Here is a 7,510-nt window from a genome sequence, read left to right as displayed (position 1 = left end):
TGTGCCTGTTCGATGTCCAACGCTTTGTAACGCGTTGTGTCAGGAGGAGAAATAGGGATAGCTCACAGATGAAGTTATTACAGAGGCCAGACAGACTCACGTAGGCGATTGGCATCTCACAACTTGCACTTTATTCCCCAATCGAACTCGTGTAACTGTTTTTCACCCATTCTACCGTCCACAGCTTTACTTGATAAACAAAAGTAAGATAAGAATGAGCATCAAACTGAAATAACCCGCATACATGGGGGTGTTCGAGGTGCACATACAATACAGACTGCCGACAGTTCAACAGGGCGCGCGCAGCTCTTAAAGGGGCCACACCTTATTTCCACTCATTACAGCCTCCATCCTACTGAACAGGTACCGGTATAGAGGGCGGAAGGGATCAGGCTGTGAGTGCAGAGACGGCTCTGCGCGAGTGGCGACAGTAATATTAAATACAAGTACTCCACAGCGACTCTAGGGGTCGCTGTTTGACAAAAACGGAAAGCTGCATAGTGTGCCTTTAATAAAGTGAAAGTGAAAGTGAAAGTGACACATGACGGCCAAGTATGGTAACCCATACTTGGAATTTGACCTCTGCATTTAACCCATCCAAGTTAATGCACACACATTAGGAGCAGAGTAGTGAGTAGTTAACACACACACACTGCAAACGTGGATACACACACCCAGAGCAGCGGGCAGCCTTTGTGTACCTAAACTGGTACACTGTATATCCGTAAAACTACTCGATGAGCTGTCATAAAGTGCGCGCTTCCCACTTTCATTTCTGCCGTGATCAGTAACGTTAGGCCTGTCGCTGCAGAGACTGTAAACTGGATCACGAACAGTTGGTGAGATCCATCCTCGAGGAACAACGGGAGTAAATGAAGACTGCTATGTTCATTCTTACATCCAACAACAAAAACCCTCAATCACTTAGAAGACATTCTTGTCTACAGCTAGCCTGGTAAAACTAGCTAGCCTGGGCGCTTGTCTGAAGTTTTAAATCATTGGTTACCCGTAAGCCAATCACATAACGTTTGGTTATGACGTGTGTTATGCGCTGGCTCAGCCGCATCGAACTTCCACTGTAAACACATGTATGATGTGAAAACAAAACCATCGAGCGAAATACCGGAGTGAACATGGCTGTGAACGACTTTTGCAGATTATGTGAAGTAAATCTCCGCATCCACGGTACAATCAGCGTCTATGTCACGGCTCTCAGCCCGCCCTCTGTTCGTTGATTGGCCGGCTGTTTTGAGGCCGGAGGAAAACTGAGAGATAGGTCGCTATCTCAGACTGAGTACAGAAGCGAACTGAAATTGAGCGGAAGTACGAAGTCTGACGTAGTCAGGCTAGTCTACAGCTGCTCAAGCGTCAAAACAATGGCGGACTGTGTCCCGCTCCCTCAGGGCGGGTCTATGCTCAAACTGCAGTGTCAATCAACAGTCGTGGGAGGGGCCTGTGCAAAGTGACGTCACATTGCCGCGAATCTGAGAACGGCTTGTTCTGAGACAGTGCTTATGATTGTAACAATAACGACTTGGGGTAAATGTGAATTAGCTCAAGAATATAGGGAATTTTGGAAATATTAATATTTATGACTCATGGTCATAATTCATAAGTCGCATGTACATTTATTTTATCAATTATCGAGATTACCTTGTTCTGTACTGTCTGATCATTACAGTTAAGAAGGGGGTATCTCTTTTCAAACTCCAAGAAAGTTTTATCTTCTGGCCGCGAATATCAAACTTTCTGAGTTTATGAATTAAAACTACTCAAGGTAGTCAATATCGAGCTTGTAGCTTACACTCTAAAAACTCCTGGGTTAAAAATAACCCATAATGGGTTATTTTTGACCCAACTCCTGGGTTAAAAAGGGACCAACTAATTTATGGGTTATTTCAACTCAGAAAATTGGGTTATGCTTTTTGACCCAAATTATGGGTTAAATACCTGACCCAAATGTTGGGTTTAAAAAACCCAACATCTGGGTAGAAATAACCCAAAAATTAGTTGTAATTTTTTAACCCAGGAGTTGGGTCAAAAATAACCAAACTTGGGTCACTATCCCAGTATGCCTTATTTCAGAAAATAAAACTTTGTTTTACATTATATTACACACTTCAAGCACTTTTACATTTTTATTGCATTAAATAAAAATCTATAAGAAAAAACACACACTTGGACATGTTTATTTTCAGATTTATTTTAGGTCACACTGTAATAACAATATTAGAAATAAAAAATAGAAAATAAACAACAATTCTCAGAAGAGCCTCAGGAATTTAAGCCTGGGGCCAACTTTGGGGACAAGATTTTTGATAGTGTCCTCATCAAAGAGAAGAAATGCCTCCTCATCTATCTGAAAGACAGAAAACAAGACAACATGAGTATTGTTAATAAGTCGAGACAATTGTGAACCACTCACCAGACACTCTTTCATTATCAAGCTAACAAATAATCACTTTTAAGGTAATGCAGTGGCTTTTTTTCTTTCTTTTACATGGCCCAAATTGCTAGTTAACTAATGTGGTTCTTTTGCAGCATTAACATTACCCATTTTGTGTGAATGACATATTTTCTTTCATTAAAAAGTGTAATGACAGCCCATTCTTATGCATAACAGTTTAAAGACAAGGCACAATCATATTTTAGGGTTGTACATACCCCACTGTCGAAGATGTTGTGACTTTCACAAAATCTTGCACTGACACATTTAAGTCTTATTAAAAAAAAAAAAATGTAGGTATAGAGAGATGATATAAGGGCAATAGGAGTAAAATGCTCACCTCTAAAATTCTCTGTCAGCTCAGACAGCTGCCACTCAGTTAGCTTATCAGCGACAAAACTGTCCATTCAAAATGACCTGGAGAAAACATAGCAATATAGAGGTTAGCAACAATTTGAAGACTTGACCCGCTTCTTTAACTCTCACTACTTCAGCCAGTAGAGCACTGTATAATATGATAAGCACGGCACAGCTGGTAAACATAACTCAACTATTGTGTTGCCTCGTCGCTCTGTAGCCGCGGCTATGGGGCTCGCACACCGGACGAGAAGCGCCGCGTCGCGTCTAGGACAACTCGAGGTATCGCTCACCGGACGTGCACTCTCTCAAGGGGCTCGCACACCGGACGAGAAGCGCCGCGCCGCGTCTTTAAAATTCGAACACATTATTCTCTATGAGTGTAACGGACACACACACACACACACACACACACACACCGGCGGTCTGTCCGCGGCACCCAGCAACGGCTCAGGACCGTGTTCAAAATCGCGTCCGGTGTGCGATAACGTTACCTCGAGTTGTCCTAGACCTAACGTTAGATGTTGTCGTGATAGCCGCGGCTACATGCCAACCACAGAATTACCATTATTTTTTTTTTTAGCAAATGGTGCTAAACTAGCAACAGGGACATGGACACAGAAAAGTTAACATTACATCAACACTGAAAATACTCTCTTACCTTGAATATAGATGAAGTTGCACCGATGAAGCACAGGCCAAAACGGATCGAGCGCGAAGCGACGGTTATTTCAAACGACTGTTGTGAGAAAATTCCAGAACAACTGCGAGAGAGAGAGAGAGAGAGAGAGAGAGAGAAAGCCAACCCTATAACCCAGAACATGGGTTACTCTTTGAAAAATAACCCAGAAACCCAAACAACCCATAAATTGGGTCAAAATATTAGCCCTATAACCCAGAAAATGGTTACTCTCTGAAAAAATAACCCATAATTTTAACCCAACACAAATAACCCAGAAAATGGGTTGAAGAAATAACCCAGGAGTTTTTAGAGTGTAGATCTTGAAATTTCATTGACTTTATAAGGTGGGTTTTCAAACACAGAGACAATTAAAAGTATACATGGGTTTATTAATAAAATGGCACACACTAGAGATTATATAAACTACAAACATAAACGTGCGTAAAAATGCAAACAAACATTTAACCGAACAAAAACATAAACATAGCGTGATCAGAATGAAATGAAATGAAAGGAAGAAAGATATAGAGAGAAGGGAAAAGCTAGTAATTATTACTAGAAACCTACGTTACGAGACACCTGGAACAGCTTTTATAGGAATCAATATACTTGCGAGTGCTCTTTCTGGTCAGGCTGAAGCTGATGCAAGAAGCGAGGATGGTGTCCTGTTTCTGCTGCGTCTTCCGGTGTCGCGGGAAGCTTGAAAGGCTCACTGAATGTAATGTTACCGAGAAAGTTCAGATTCGTCTCCCGGGATGGGAGAGGCTGGAAATCTTAGTTGCAAAGACCGGCTGTTACGACTCGAACATGGGTTCGTTCGATGGAGAAGGCCAGGGCCTCCTTCAGATGTTCCTTGGAGAAACGCTGCGCCGGGGAGAGGATCAAGAGAAGTTGGATGAGTTGAGAGAGGGATGAGAGAGGGATGAGAGAAGGTTTTGGACTTTTATCAGTGTCCCAGGTGCCGTCCCCTCCTTCGTGTAGGACGAATCAGCTGTCGAGATTTTTCGAGCGGGAAGATTCCTTTGTCCGGTTAGACACGCCCACTCGAATGAGTCATGATTGACTTTAACTGGAGAGGATTTTCTCCAGACATATGAACTTATAAAACAATGCGCATTACTGATTTCTGCTATCGGAATTCAACTCCGTTAGCTGGAGAGGATTACAGAGATATCAAAAATAGAATCTAGGCGTTGTAGCCAGGCAAAGATACATTATTATGCATTTGTATAGGCAATAGCAGTTCTATTAATGTCACAAATAGGACATATGCTTTCCTATGGTTTACACACACCTCTTAACACACAAATTTATATATTTAGTACCTTTAAGAGTGACTTTATGGGTAAAAGTCCTTTTCTGTAGGGGGTTTCTGTTTCACAGTCCAGAGTGTGTTTGTATGTGTGTGTGTTGGAATGTTGCGACCCTGTTATCTCATGCATAGGGCTGGATAGCTCTGTGGTCAAATTTTATTACCTGTCAATGAGCTCGGGTTACGGGATGCGATTCTACTGGGAGAACATTCTTCAAAAATACATTTCAGATCCAAACACTCGAAGATCATAACTATATGATCAAAACAACATTAATCACACATACATACAGGAAGTTCAGATACAAGTCTGAGTTACACACATTTTAAGTTAAACACAAAAGGATGTTGGTGTGTGTGTGTGTGTGTGTATGTGTGTGTGTGTTCTGGAATGTCACGAGTCTGTGAGGTTGTAAAAGTCACAGGGAGTCCGCGCTGAACTGGGGGGCGACAGACACCCCGGCACTGGTGAATTATTCCGTGGGGAATTATTAACCAGCGCTGTTTGGACAAAGAAGATGTGTTCGACATCACATGATTCACTTAATGTGAAAAGCAGATGTCATTGTTGCTACATAATTTATTGGGATTATAAAAAAAGCACTGGGTGGATTTTTATCATTATAGGGTGGTTGTGTACACACACTGCCAACACACATTTATGTTGGCATAACGTTGGCTGTCTTGCGCAGTCTACCCTCGTCGGACAGGTAATACAAGGTGCAGGCGACAGGGAACCGCATGACGGTCGTCTCAGCCTCGATGTAGGGACGCAGCAATTCGGAGAGTGACAGCAGCGATGACCTTGACATCCTAAAATTTTCACGCCACTCATCCGGGACAACATCTTCATTTTCGAAGTTCTCCCACCAGACAGCAGTTCGCCCAGGTCGGACCCAAAACCGGCGACGCTGGCGGTGACGCGGACTGGTTCTTTTGTGTTGGAGGGAGGAGAAGTTGTTGCAAAATTGCTGACCTCCGAGCACTCATTCGTCTCTGCTCCTCGACATAATGGAGCAGCTGTATTTGCAAATGCAAACACATGAAAAGAGTTTGCACCAACATAAATGTGACTGCTACTCTGAACGCTTCCATGATCACCAAAGCCAAATGAAAATGTAAACATAGGTCGCACTTTTGGCGTAGGTGCGAGCTCTGGCACACTGTGACGTTGGCTGCCTAAACATCCGTTTGTCTCAGTTTACATGCAAACGAAGATTTTCAAAATCTCCACTCTGGCCGGAGTTTTTAGAAAGAATCGGTTTCAGAGGCGAATTCTCCGTTTGCGTGTAAACGAAGGGCGCAAACGAAGGGAAACGTCTCCGTTTTTCAAAATAACCATGTATGTGTAAACTGGGCCCAAGGCAACACTTAAAAATGTCTTGTGTGGACACCAAGCGGGAAGGAAGTCGACCGGAAGTTGAAGCCGGCCGCGTGCCACCATCTTGTAGCAGAACTTCACCTGCTGTTAGCATCCCATTGACTCCCATTCATTTTGGCGTCACTTTGACAGCGAATAACTTCACATCTGAGGCATTTAAAGACTCCATTTGTCCATTATTTATTTCTAAAGAAACACAACAATGTATAAAATGCTCCATTACCTTGTAGCTTATGTTATGGCCTCGTAGAAGCAGTTTTTGTAAAAGTAGGCTAAAGATTGCGTCATAACCACGCGACTCTCTGTCGCACAGTAGAGAGATTACCGTATGGACAGGAGGAGAAGCTCGCGGGCAATCGGGAGGACATGGAGGCAAAATGACAAAATAATGAATCAGAATACCTAGCATAAGTTTCTCCTGCTCCTAGCTCGTGGATACCTCCTACTCACGCTCTCCGTCTCTGCAAGATTCGGAAGGGAATGATTCAGATTTCTCATGCCACAGCCACTAGAAGACAGACGGGTTGCTCACGTCACATCTACGTCGTCAAGCTCGGTTTGAGTCTGTGCGTCAGGAACGGAAGTCCAAAAAAATCGCTAAAAATGGGCTTCACTTGTCTCAATTGAGTTCCAATGAGATGGCTCTGTCCACTTCTTATACTGTCTATGGTGGACACCCCTCATGGGTGAGCAGTTGCTCATTATCATTTAAAGAGACATCAGGGTTCCCACGTGTCATGGAATTTCTGGAATGTCATGGAATTTTAAAAGGTCTATTCCAGACATTGAAAGTCAGGGAATTTTATATATTTTTTGTCCAAGTCATGGAATATCAGGGAATTTAGTTTGTTGCTTTAAATTTTAGTTTCCATTTATCAAAATGTAATTTTTCTATACCGATTTTTTTTATCGCGCTGTTTCACACATCTTTCTGTATTGTTGTGCTTAGGCTATTTTGAGCACCATATTTATTCCCTTCCCGCTCAATTGGAAATCACTTAGTTAACAGGTACAGGTGACTGCATTCGACTAAGGCAAACATGCCAGGAAAATGTAAATTTTAGAGCTTTGGCTACAAAATGAACAATTTAAAGACTGGGGGCCCTATCTTGCACCCAGCGCAATTGACTTTGTTCACCGACACATGTATCATTCCTATTTTGCACCCGCGCAAAGCGGACTTTTCCCTCCTCAGACGCACGTCGGTAAGTTAGGAAATACACTTGCGCTCCCGGGGGGCGGTTCAGCGGAAAGAGGAGGCGTGTTCCGGCGCAAACGTTCCCTCATGCTATTTTGCAGGTTTAGAAAACAATTGCGCCACTAACCAGGAAA

The 7,510-nt window shown here is 42.9% G+C and overlaps 1 long non-coding RNA gene across 1 annotated transcript; it reads right to left on the bottom strand.

Annotated features, from left to right (window-relative positions):
• Positions 1-2,031: 2,031 nt before the first annotated feature.
• On the bottom strand, positions 2,032-3,797 carry LOC309505349. Its single transcript, XR_014208395.1, has 3 exons — positions 3,465-3,797; positions 2,787-2,863; positions 2,032-2,359 (listed from the first exon to the last, which is right to left on the bottom strand). It is a non-coding gene; the product is annotated as an uncharacterized lncRNA (long non-coding RNA).
• Positions 3,798-7,510: the final 3,713 nt, after the last annotated feature.

The sequence above is a fragment of the Leuciscus leuciscus genome (assembly GCF_965113295.1).
Source record: "Leuciscus leuciscus genome assembly, chromosome: 8".
Lineage (NCBI taxonomy): Eukaryota > Metazoa > Chordata > Actinopteri > Cypriniformes > Leuciscidae > Leuciscus > Leuciscus leuciscus.
The sequence above is the reverse complement of the archived record's forward strand: the minus strand, read 5'-3'. Positions and strand labels throughout refer to the sequence as shown.